Genomic DNA, 13,418 nt, shown 5'->3' with positions numbered 1-13,418 from the left:
GTATGATAACTCGAGAGCCTCTTCTGATCAGCTTCAACCTTTCAAAATTGCTTTACCATACTTAGAAGGCTGTGTTTCTTACTGGACTGTGTAAATGCCAATTTACCAATTTATTTTTAAAATAGTATAGTATGTTTTCGAAAAAAAAGAGTATGCTTCTTCTGCACGGCTTTAGTTGCCAGCTGCCAAAGGAACTTGTCGATAGACACTGGCCTGTTGTTTGTAGTTTGTGGTGTATGTGAGTATGTCTGTATTTAATGGTTGACTCAGGTTGTGAGGAAGACAATGTTTTTTTTGGGTTTAAGCTGTGTAAATATAATTTTGGATTATATGCAATAGCTGGAGAATGCCTCTTCTTATTGGCCTCAAACCTTTAAATCTGGTGTGTCTTAATTACATAATTTTTTATAGTAATTCTGGGCTTGCTAGGTGCCAAGTTACCAATTTTATTGAATTAGCAAATTGGATTATTGGTTTTTCATATGGTGATTTGCGAATGCCTCATTCGACTGGCTTCAAACCATGAAAGCTGACAACCTAAGAATGCAGCTTGAGCGACTCTAAACTTAAAGTACTGGTGTATTTGGGGATATTGGTCTATGCGATAATTAAATAACGGCCCTTCTAATTAGTTTCAAGCTTCCCAAGCTGGTGTATCTTAGATGGTTTAAATTGATTTTGGAGCTGCGTACGTGTTAATTTGCCATTTTTTATTGAAATTGGGACCTTATAACTTCAATCCTGAAACTTTAACTGTATTAGAAACTTATGGCTCTCTTTTTACTGTTCCTTTTGTGTGTATTCAGGAAGAGGAGGCTGGGGCCGATGGGCTAAAAATATCCAGCCAAGACAGGACTCGCAGCAATGGTTTCAAGTTGGAAAAATTTAGATTCAGAGAGGATATAGGAAAGCACTGGTTTGGTAAAAAAGTTGTGGATGAGTGGATCAAACTCCTGAGTAACGTCATTGAAGCTAAAACGTTGTGTAGTTTTAAAAATAGGTTAGATAAATACATGAGTGAGTGTGAGTTGGACCTGACTAGCTTGTGCTAATAGGTCTGATCTGATGCAGTGCTCCTTCCTATCTTGTTAAGTGGATGTGACCTGAACCTGACTAGCTTGGGTTAGTGGCTTAGGCTGGTAGGTGACTTGAACTTGCCTCGCATGGGCCTACTGGCCCTTGCGAGGCAAGTTCAAGGCAAGTTCGAGACTTCTTCAGTCGTAATACAGAGATAACTAAGAAAACGAGTATATTTAGTGACAGGAGTCAGGCGGAGTGCCACGTGGGCAGTAGTAGTGGCAGTACTACTACTACTACTACTACTACTACTACTACTACTACTACTACTACTACTACTACTACTACTACTACTACTACTACTACTACTACCACCACCACCACCACCACCACTACCCACGCAACGCTCCATATTGTCGGTATCACCATACCATTTCTCAGAGACTAGTGTCTTCTGAACTAACTCTTCACTAAAGATAGTGGAATGTCACGCTTCTTCTTACTTTATATATATATATATATATATATATATATATATATATATATATATATATATATATATATATATATATATATATATATATATATATATATATATATATATATATATATATATATATATATATATACACACACACAATAATTCCTTCGTTTTCTTACCTCACACTCTCTTCCAAAACTATTTCCAGCCACACAAAAGCAATCTTTGATGAGTATATCAGGTGAATTGTTTTAACTGTAATCCAGAATGTTTTTTTTTTATTTATTTTTTCTCATTTTGTTGGAATTTGTGATGTGGAAAAAAGCTGTTCATTTATACGTTCTGTCCCTCTCTGCCTGTCTGTCTGTCTCATTCTCTCTCATTCGTACATTAATATTCTTGTTATGAATAACACTCATCATGACGTCATTGCTCCATTCATTCCCCTCCCTTGCATGTTCCAAAACTTTTAAATGAATTAGTTTTTCCCTTGTTAATCCTATTAGACATTTTTGTAAAAATATAACTCTGCTTATAAGTTTGCTTTACTAGATCCCTCAAAGACAAATACTTATAGCTTGGTAAGTCGCCTCATAATAGGCATAGAACAACGTTGTTTACCACGTTTTAAAACAGGTTAGTTTTCCCTCAGAGGGTCGAGGGTGCTAACACAAAATTCTTGACGATATATTTTAGTGTCTGTAGTCTTTGGTTGAGTACAAATCTGTGTGCTGTAACAACGAATGATCTGAGTGCCCCTATAGCAAGGTAAGTTAGGCTCCAGCTCCCGTTCAGCAGCACTGGTCACACACAACCAGAATAACCTCTTAAATTAGAGCAGTGTTCAAGGCCAGGTGAATGGAAACTAGAACTGTTCCAGAACCCGTGGAAACTCATTCACAACTGGGAATATATTGTGCTACAAGGGTATATCGCAGGCCTACTGCACTATTTTATTAGGCCTAAGTAAAAGTGAGTGTTAGCAAATGACCCCCGTAATTTAAATAATTTTATGGTATTGCACAGATATCCTAGGTTAAGTCATCATAATAAGCACCTTTTTGTATATATTTCATTCTTTTTACACAGTAATTATTAAATTCAAAATATAGATTAATTATGTGTACTATAACTGGCTCTATATAGCTTCACTAATTAAGAACATCCTGAAGTTTTACATTATTAGCACACCAAATGTCTGTTACTGGTAAGTTTTCATTTAGGTTTAAATTTTACACTGAGCTTTAGGGCACTGGTATTATGGGCACATATATATGTTGTACATTTTGTAGATTTAACATTTAACATTTCTATTGTATTCCATAATAGATTGGTAGACAGCACTCACACTGGGAGGCATTACCACCCTCTCACATGACTGAAGTAGAAACCTTTTAATTGTTTTGCACTGACAGAACCCTATTAATTGTGTTTTGCACTGACAGGATTGCTGGTCTCTTTTTTTTTTTTCTTCTACCAAGAACATATAAAATGACATGTAGCTTCCACTTCTTTCCTACATCTCAGACCAGGGTCCTATTGGGGCTGTCATGCCATGGCGAGTTAGGTTGACATACACATTCTTTGCTTCACTGAGACCTCTTTATCCTTAATTCTAGACCATACTGACTCACCATGGGCTCGAGCTCTTCCAGTTCCCTGAGTTATTTACAACTGTGTTATGGTTTTTTGCAAATCTTATACAGTATATATAGTTGTACCTTGAGTTACGAACTTAATTCGTTCCAGAAGGCTGTTCAAGTGCCGATACCGAACGAATTTGTTCCCATAAGGAAAAATTTACATTTTTCCTTATTAGATTAGTCTGTTTCAGACACCCAAAATACACTTACAAAAGCACTTACAAAAATACACTTACATAATTGTTTGAGTTGGGAGCTGTTCGAAACTCGAGGCACCACTGTATATCTTTCTTTGTTGGGTTTATCAGGGCAACTGACAGCATAAATCATATCGAGCCTGGTTTCTCGATGGTACGAGGAAAAATTGTTGCCCAAGGCTGGGCGATGAAAGAAAAGGAAGAAAAGTTCCTTTGTAAATAGAGGTAGAAACTTGATGTTTCCAATTAGATCTGGTGGACCCCTTTGCCAAGCCCCAGCAGAGAGGAACGCCTGCACTCCCACCTGAGTTCAGTAACCGGCTTCCAACCAAAGACCGATAAAGAATTATCCGGAGAGCGGAAAAAATGGAGCTGGCTAAAAGTAAGCCGATGAGCAGGTGCCCCTCCTGTAGAGTGCCCGGTGGGCAAAATACATGAGGACAAGCGTCCCAGTGAGAACGGGGGAAATTTGTCACTGATACTCAGGCGAGAGAAAGACGTCCACACCTGACAAAGGCTGGCGCAGAAATCCCACCACTGTATATACTAAAGTAGGCTCTTCATCTCGCTCCAGTGCTCCTGTTGCACAAAACTTCTTACTTCAGATGGACAGTGTGTCTGTTTTACTTGTGGATTTGCATATTCTGTACATCTCTGCCATCAATGGCTGGGCTTTGAAGCCAGTTGCTTGGCCTCTATGATTCACCCTCATATGTTATACAGACTTCCTTTGCATACTCTGGCTTCACCCCATGGGTGCCTTCATCAAGGGGATTCCTTGTTGAGATGAAGGGCTTATAGTCCATGGAATCAGAGTTTTCTTCATTTTTCTCAGATTGAGCTTGAATGCCACCCTACCCTGCACCTTTGTTTTGGCATATATAGCAGGCATATTTCCCCATTCATCTAAATTTGCAACAGCTTATAGCCTGTGACCTGGGTTGGTTTGTAACTATTGAACTTCAACTTGTATTTTAGTTTTGGCTTGCAAAAAAAAAGTGTGTATGGTTGTATTAAACTGTTTATTGTCAAGAGCACAGACTGTCATATGTCAGAATACTTTATAAATACAGTATTTTTTTTTATTCTGTCCTGTTAATAGTTCATGGAGCCTACAGAAAGTGTATAGTTTTTTGTCCTAAGAAAACACATTGTAATATATTGTTAAATTGCTATTAAGTACAGTATGTCTTGGTAAAGTTGTCAACTTCATTTTTTACCATACAAATAAAATATTGAACATATTAGATTAAATGGAGCTCCACCCAAGGTATCTTTAACTTGAAATGAGACGTAGGCAATAGTATCCGGTCAGTCTCTTTTTGCTTATTTTGCAACTACAGTGGACCCCCGCATACCGTTGGCATCACATAATGTTAAATCCGCAAACCGATACATTTTATCGCTAAGATTTTGCCTCGCATACCGCTAAAAAACCCGCTCAACAGTATTTGTCCGAGACGTGTCTAATGTGCGGCCTGAGCCAGCCTCACATGTTCCGCCGGTGGCATTGTTTACAAGCCAGCCTCCGCGGTAACATCCAAGCATACAATCGTAACATTTCGTATTATTACAGTGTTTTTGGTGATTTTATCTGCAAAATTAGTGACCATGGGCCCCAAGAAAGCTTCTAGTGCCAACCCTGTGGTAAAAAGGGTGAGAAATACAGTGGACTCCCGGTTAACGATATTTTTTCTCTCCAGAAGTATGTTCAGGTGCCAGTACTGACCGAATTTGTTCCCATAAGGAATATTGTGAAGTAGATTAGTCCAGTTCAGACCCCCAAACATACACGTACAAACGCACTTACATAAATACACTTACATAATTGGTCGCATTCGGAGGTAATCGTTATGCGGGGGTCCACTGTATTATCGAAATACTGTGGTACCATGGTCAACTGCTGATGCTGCTGCTGCTGTAGCACTGTCAGCTGCTGCTGCTGCTGTAGCACTGTCAGCTGCTGCTGCTGCTGTACCACCGTCAGCTGCTGCTGCTGCTGCTGCTGTAGTACCGTCTGCTGCTGCTGCTGCTGTAGTACTGTCTGCTGCTGCTGCTGCTGTAGTACTGTCTGCTGCTGCTGCTGCTGCTGTAGCATCGTCTGCTGCTGCTGCACTGTCAGCTGCTGCTGCTGCTGTACCACCGTCAGCTGCTGCTGCTGTTGTAGTACCGTCTGCTGCTGCTGTAGCATTGTCTGCTGCTGCTGTAGCACTGTCAGCTGCTGCTGCTCCTGCACTGTCAGCTGCTGCTGCTGTAGCACTGTCAGCTGCTGCTGCTGCTGCACTGTCAGCTGCTGCTGCTGCTGTAGCACTGTCAGCTGCTGCTGCTGCTGCTGCTGTAGCACTGTTGTTGGTGTGGCTTATTGAGAATACCAAGAAACAATTAACCCCAGAGGGTTAGCCACCCAGGATAACCCAAAAAAGTCAGTGTCATCGAAGACTGTCTAACTTATTTCCATTGGGGTCCTTAATCTTGTCTCCCAGGATGTAACCCACACCAGTCGACTAACACCCAGGTGAACAGGAAAAAACGCCTGGAACTAGTGCTCATATTGGTGAATTTAAAGCCAGGAAAGGTTGGTTTGAGAGATTTAAGAATCGTAGTGGCATACACAGTGTGATAAGGCCTGTTCTGGAAGAAAATGCCAAACAGGACCTACAGTACTCAGGAGGAAAAGGCACTCCCAGGACACAGTGTCTCATCAGTCATTGCTGCATCTTCAATAAAGGTGTCATTTATTCTTCATTTAGTAGAGTAGTACATGCACAATATATACTGTGCATGTACTACTCTACTATTGTGCATGTATCCTTCTCTTTGTGTGTAGGAAAATGTATATTTCATGTGGTAAAAATTTTTTTTTCATACTTTTGGGTGTCTTGCACAGATTAATTTGATTTCCATTATTTCTTATGGGGAAAATTCATTCGCATAACGATAATTTCGCATAACAATGAGCTGTCATGAACGGATTAATATCGTTATGCGGGGGTCCACTGTATTGTCTCATTTTGCCACTGGCCTTTTTCTTCCTGTTGATGGTGTTAAAAAATTGAACTATTATTTTGTATCCTTTCAGATGGGGGGCTGGGAGATTGGTGAAGCAAACCCTTCCCACTAATTTCTGAGACCTTGATAATTATTATTAGTGTAGAATGTTTGTTTTTAAAGCTTATCTAATGCAGAAAAATATTTTAGTATAGTCTAGTCAGGGTTATATATTTTAAAATGAACTTTTACTATATGCCCAGGTAAAGAGAGAAATGTAAATACTGTCCTGTTAAAATAATTACTGCCATATAAGCAAATGGTGATCATAGTCACTATTTTCTTCCTGCTGTAATGACATGATGTGAAAATGTGAACAGTTAACTTGGTTTATTATCTTTTTAATTCTCAATAAGAACGCAAGTATTTATGCAGCACTCAGTCATGCCGCTCCCCTGTGCATATCTTTGTTACTTTGCACTTGCAGGGGGTCAAAGTCTTGTAACTAATTTTTTTGTTATCATTTCTGCAGTCTGTAGTAAAAGGCAGCCATCTTCCCTTTTCATTTTTATCAGCTATGTGTCTCCAGCAAATCTTGACATGGCATTTGTATTTTCAGTAGGTCATTTATGTACAGTTGGCCTCAAATTTAGAGGGTTTCTAATTTGCAGGACTTGAGTATCCAACGTTTTTACTTACGGGTGACTCTTACTGTGGCTAAATATATTTTTTTTTTACTTTTCCCATCTATTTTTACAGTATTATGGTAGGTATATCTGATTTAACTACCTTGGAGATTTGCTCTCTTTAATGTGGTTTACATTTTTCATTACTTTTCATGCTAAGTTATCTTGAGAATATCTCTTAGAAAAGCTGAGAGCAAGAGCAGTAAATTTTAGCCTAGATATGAGAGAATGTATGTGTGTGTGTGTGCGTGTGTGCATGCATGCGCACGTGCACATGCGTGTGTGCATACGTGTGTACATACGTGCGTGCGTGCATGCACGCAGTATAAAAAATCTTGCCCTATGCCAGATCACCAGGTCGCCAGATATGCAGTACGTGGTGGGAACAGCAAAACTGACCTTGTGTTTAGTTTAAAATAGCAACTTGATATGTTCTTTAGGATGGGTTTTATGGTTTTATTGGTGGTTTCTTGATATTATTTGATAGAATGGAAAACATACTACTGAAATAGAGATAATTTTGGTTGAAGTAGCATATATTCAACTTCAAAATAGATGAAATATATTTTTGGCAATTTTCCTGAGGACAGGTAAGACCCCCTACCCCCCCACCCAGTCTGTTTTATGGGTTTTAACAGGCATTGGTTTACATTTTACAATACTGTACATACAACCTATGTAAACCATAAAATAACTAGGTACAGTATTTGTTATCCTCATGGCTAATTGGAAAAGAATCTTTCCTCGATAAGCTATGCGTGTCGTAAGAGGCTACTAAAATGTCGAGAGCAAGGGACTAGTAACCCCTCTCCTGTGTATATTACTACATGTAAAAAGAAAAACTTGTGTTTTTCTTTTGCACAAGAAAAAATTAAATTTTTTTCTTTTTTAGGTCACCCTGCCTCAGTGTACTGAGGAAAAAAAAGCATTTCTTATGTAAATTATTATTTTAAGAAATATTAGCAAAGATCAATAACAACACTGCAACTAGCTAAGGAGTCGAACCCATGCTGCTTTGGCAGCATGGATTCGACAGGTTGTTAGGTAAGACACATAAGCAACAGTTAGGTATCTTTATTTCAAAACGTTTCGCCTACACAGTAGGCTTCTTCAGTCGAGTACAGAAAAGTTGATAGAAGCAGAAGAGACTTGAAGACGATGTAATCAGTCCATCACCCTTGAAGTTTTGAGGTGGTCAGTCCCTCAGTCTGGAGAAGAGTATTGTTCCATAGTCTGAAACAGTATGGAGTTGAAGTGACAGGATGGATTCTTAGAGGGACGTGACCTCCCAACAACTACATTCTTACCTCTACTAGTGGCCTACATCTTCCCTCCTGGCAGTATATAAGGCTCCATCCTGTTACTTCAGCTCTATATTGTTTCAGACTATAGAACAATACTCTTCTCCAGACTGAGGGACTGACCACCTCAAAACTTCAAGGGTGATGGACTGATTACATTGTCTTCAAGTCTCTTCTGCTTCTATCAACTTTTCTGTACTCGACTGAAGAAGCCTACTGTGTAGGCGAAACGTTTCGAAATAAAGATACCTAACTGTTGCTTATGTGTCTTACCTAACAAGGTTTACATTGTTATTGGACTGCAAAAATCCCAATTTGAGAATTTTATCAAATAAATGGTGATATTGATTTCCATTCAGTAAGTAAAGAATTCCTTTTCTAATCACTTCGAAAATATTAATTCTGATACATTGCATAAGAAGGATGTCACACTTTAAATTCAGACTGTGTAGATACAGATTTGAAATTTTACTGAAATTGTCAAAAAAAAAAAAAAAAATTGGAATTGATGGAGTTAGATCAGTTACTGGAGAATGTCTTTTCTAATAGTCTTCAAACTGTCATTGATAGTTGGCTTTATTAAAAGAAAGCTTGGCTTTCACTTTGTGCTGTGTAAATTTTAACTTGTTAATTTTATTATACAAATTGGTTTCCAAGTAATGATCAAAGAATACCTGTTGTGATTTGCTTCAAATACTAAGAGTTAATGTATCTTAATAGGAAGTACAGTGGACCCCCGCTTAACGATCACCTCCAAATGCGACCAATTATGTAAGTGTATTTATGTAAGTGCGTTTGTACGTGTATGTTTGGGGGTCTGAAATGGACTAATCTACTTCACAATATTCCTTATGGGAAAAAATTCGGTCAGTACTGGCACCTGAACATACTACTGGAATGAAAAAAGTTCGTTAACCGGGGGTCCACTGTATATTTGTATTCCGTTTGGGCATTGTAGGCACCAGTTTCTCAATCTTATAGAAAAAATTATATAAAACTGGACTTTCTTAAAAATTACAAAATTAAATATTATTTCCCTTCAGTATTTTAGGGAATATAAAAGGCACACATGACTAGAACAGTACACAAGTAACCTACACATAGGAGACTGAAATTTATGACATGACTAGTTAATTGTATAATTCAGCTCAAAATATTGTGAGTTTGTCTCCTATGTGAAGGTTATTTGTGTAGTATTGTGAACTCCAGAGCTGGCACATTGTTAGGTACAGTGTTTTTGTTATCCATGAACTTCATCAAAGGCTTTTGCTTACAAGTCCATAATGCGTTATCCAGTCGGCTTCAAATTTTCAACCCTATTTCGTTATTAGTAGGTGAAGGTTCATGGAACAGTTGACTAAGTGTAGGTGCCCTCTGCTCAGTTTTACGGGGACCATTCCTGAAATTGGTGTTCGTGTGATAACTTTAGAAAGCCTCTCTTGATTGGCTTCAAAATTTCAATACTATTGTGTATCCTATTCAGTTAACTGAGTGTTTAGCCACATTTTATATTGAAATGGTCTAGAATTATTTTGTATTGAGTAACTGAGTACTATTCTCCTCAACAAGGTTGCCTTGATGCAAGTAAGAGGCTCTTGATTCAAGGATCTGGACTTCTCTCCATGGACTGAATCTGGATGCTTCCCATTCCTCATACACTATGGGACTCCTGCAAGATGAGCACTTCCCCCTGGTTAAAATAAAACAATTCTGAGCTGCATTAACCCTCTGACTGTTTACTTCGTATATATACGTCTTACACGCCACTGTTTCTGACGTATTTATACACGTAAATTCTAGTGGCTTCAAATCAAGCAGGAGAAAGCTGGTAGGCCCACATGTGAGGGAATGGGTCTGTGTGGTCAGTGTGCACCACATAAAAAAATCCTGCAGCATGCAGTGCATGAGAAAAAAAAACTGACCCTTTTTTGGATTAAAACGCTGACTTTGAGGTGCATTTTCGTATAGTATTTATCGTTGTATTCTCGTTTTCGTGGTCTCAGGTGATAAAATGGAAAACATATTACAGAAATAGAGATGATTTTCATTACTCTCACAATGAAAACGACCTTGAAATTGAGCTCAAAGTAGCGGAAATGTTCGGTTTTTACCAATGTTCATGAGTAAGCAAATTACACCACACGTCCAATAAACGTCAACTGGGGAGTCTAATATTCTTTCACTAGTGCACTGATATTATTTATACCATTTTTACAATAATGCAGTAGTCTGCATAACAGTAAATTTTGTATTTTTTTGTATAAAAAAAAAAATAGAAGGTAATAGTAATATAAGAAGGGCCTAGAGACGTGACTAATGAATAGTGGATATGTTATTTTAGTGCCAAGAATGTCTACATTGTTTATTCTGGACCCTATTTTGAAATTGGCATCTTTTTTAATTTGTGTGAAATTGGCCAAATTGCCAATTTCTGAACACTTTATTGGGTAGTTCAAATCGATAAATGGATGGTTTCTTGTACTCAACTGATAGAAAAAATGGAGTTCTAATGAAATAGCTATGAGTTTGGTCAACTGGAACAACAGAATTGGCCAAAAACAGGGCTCAAATTCGGCGAAATTGCCGATGCGTATATGTTGCCGAGACCACTAACTTTGCGGGAGCGTAATTCCGTGAGTTTTTGACCAAATTTCGTACTTTTGGTGTCATTACCATCGGGAAAAGATTGTCTATCATTTCGTAAGAAAAAATAATTTTTTTTTTCCAAAACTTATGCGACATAGAATGACAGTTTCAGAAAGGGGCTTGTGACAGTCAAAGGGTTAATCTTTAATGGTTGCTACATCTTATGAAGTAGTTGAAACATTTTGGAGGGGTTTAGTCTGTGTAGGTGCATTTTTTTTTTAACCCTGTGTAATAACTGTAGCATGCATCACGTGGTCGCCTTCAAACTTTTAGTGATGCGTTTTCCTTGGAGAAAGCTTCTTGATTTTAGGTTACCTTTGATGAGGTTTGAGAATATTTCTACTCCCAGAGCCCGGCCATGGGCCAGGCTCATCTGGTGCTTGCCTGGTTTACCAGGCTGTTGCTGCTGGAAGCCTGCTGCATCGTATATCCATCATATCCTGGCTGATCCGGCACTTGGTGAAGATACTTGTCCAGTCTCCTCATGAAGGCTTCTACACTTGTACCAGCCATGTTTCTGATGTCTTTGGGTAAGATGTTGAAAAGTCTGGAGCCACGAATGTTGACACAGTGTTCCTTTATTGTGCCCACTGCACCCCTGCTCCACACTGGGTTTATTTTGCATTTCTTCCCGTATCTCTCACACCAGTTTGTTGTTATGGCAGTTTGCAGATTTGTCCCCAGGCCCTTGAGTACTTTCCAGGTACATATATATTATTATCTCTCTCTCCTCCGCTCCAGTGAGTACATGTTCAAGACTTTAAGGCATTCCCAATAATTTAAGTGCTTTACTGGTTCTGTGTGTTTGAATGGGGCCATCAATACTGAGCAATATTCCAAATGAGGGAGCTCTAGCGATTTGAAGAGTGTCACCATCAGCATTATTTCCCTTGTTTTGAAGGTTCTTAATACCCATCCCATCGTCCTCCTGGCTGTTGTGATCTTTGCCTTATTATGTTCTTTGAAAGAAAGGTCAACTGACATAATTATTCCCAAGTCTTTTACGTGTTCCTTTTGTTCTATTTGGTGATCCTCTTGAGTGTTGTATACAGTATTCCTTTTGAATTCTTCATTCTTTCCATACCTAAGCAGCTGGAACTTATCACCATTGAACACCATGTTGTTCTCCACTGCTCACTGGAAAATCCTGCTTATGTCTTCCTGTAATTTTTCCGTGTCTTCTACTGTAGTGACTCGTGCTTATTTTAGCGTCATCTGCAAATGATGATGCAAAACTGTGAAGGGTGTTTTTATCTACGTCTGCTATCAGGATGAGAAACAGTAGAGGTGCCAGGTTGTTGAAAGTTTTAATGTACTAATTATATTAACCCTTTCACTGTCTGTCCCATAATATTACGGCTTGCAAGCCAGTGTCAGTCCCCTAATACTATGCCAAAATTCTAGTGCCTTCAAATCTGGTGGGAGTAAGCTGGTAGGCCTGCATGTGAGAGAATGAGTCTGTGTGCTCATTGTGCGCAGTATAAAAAAAATCGGGGAGGCCGCAGTGCATTGTGGTAGTGCCAATTTTTTACGCCTTGTTCACCATGACTAGCGGTAAGGAATACCTCACTCTCCGGCAAATTGGGACGCTTCCCTTCCCAAGTGGTAATTCTAACACAGATGGAAGTGTTAGTGAAGATGAATTTCATAGTTTTGAGGAGCTTGTGACCGAAAGCAATGCCCAGGATATCAGAAATAGTGCTGAAAATCCAGACGACCATCAACCTTCCACCTCTGGTGCTGGGCTGTCTTGTTCATGTTCAGTTGTACCACAGCGAAAAATGAAACTCATATTTTTCCATGTTGCAAAGAATAAGTAAGTTTACTCAGGTATACACAAATACAGTTACACAGATTATTATACATATCATATGTGTAGAGAACCTAGGATAACCCAAAAAAGTCAGACAAAGTGACATTTCCATGTGGGTGGTGGGGAAGACAGCATGGTTGGTGGGGAAAATGGTTATACATGCAGCAGCAGGTGGTGGTGGTGTAATGCTTCATGTAGCACCAGCTCAAATGCATCCATGTATCTAAGGTTGACACTTTAATTGTAACTGATTCTCTGTCATCCGTAAATGCTCTCAACTCATTAAGTATAAATTGTGGCATGCTTGTGTCAGAAGCCAGACATAGGTATGGTAAGATTGTGGACAGTGGAGTCAGAGTGCACATGCTGTGGATTCCATCTCACATTGATCTTCAGATGCATGATAGAACTGATAAATTGGCTAAGCTGTATGCTTTCAAAGAGGGGGTAGATTACAATCTTGGGTTGTCAGTTAGCAGTTTGAGAACAATTATACAAAAAGAGCTTCAATTGAACTTTATTGACTCAGTCCATCTATCATCATTCCATCATGCAGGAGGAGCCACATGTCTATGGTGCATCCAACAAGATAAGCAGACTCTTGGATGTCACTACCGCCTGGCTCCGGCTGGGTTACAAGTATCTG

At 39.0% G+C, this 13,418-nt stretch overlaps 1 protein-coding gene across 4 annotated transcripts in view; it reads left to right on the top strand.

The window, feature by feature from the left end:
• Positions 1 to 2,110: 2,110 nt before the first annotated feature.
• The window catches only part of LOC128701228 (protein Smaug homolog 2), a 556,102-nt gene continuing 544,794 nt past the window's right edge, over positions 2,111 to 13,418 (top strand). For 3 of the 4 annotated variants that reach the window (XR_011392860.1, XM_070091915.1, XM_070091913.1), the window contains exon 1: positions 2,146 to 2,266. The gene's annotated coding sequence lies outside the window, so the exon portion shown is untranslated. The other variant, XM_070091914.1, reaches the window with a different exon arrangement.

This window comes from Cherax quadricarinatus, chromosome 37 (assembly GCF_038502225.1).
Source record: "Cherax quadricarinatus isolate ZL_2023a chromosome 37, ASM3850222v1, whole genome shotgun sequence".
NCBI lineage: Eukaryota > Metazoa > Arthropoda > Malacostraca > Decapoda > Parastacidae > Cherax > Cherax quadricarinatus.
Note: the sequence above shows the minus strand (reverse complement) of the source record. Positions and strands in the feature narration are given on the sequence as shown.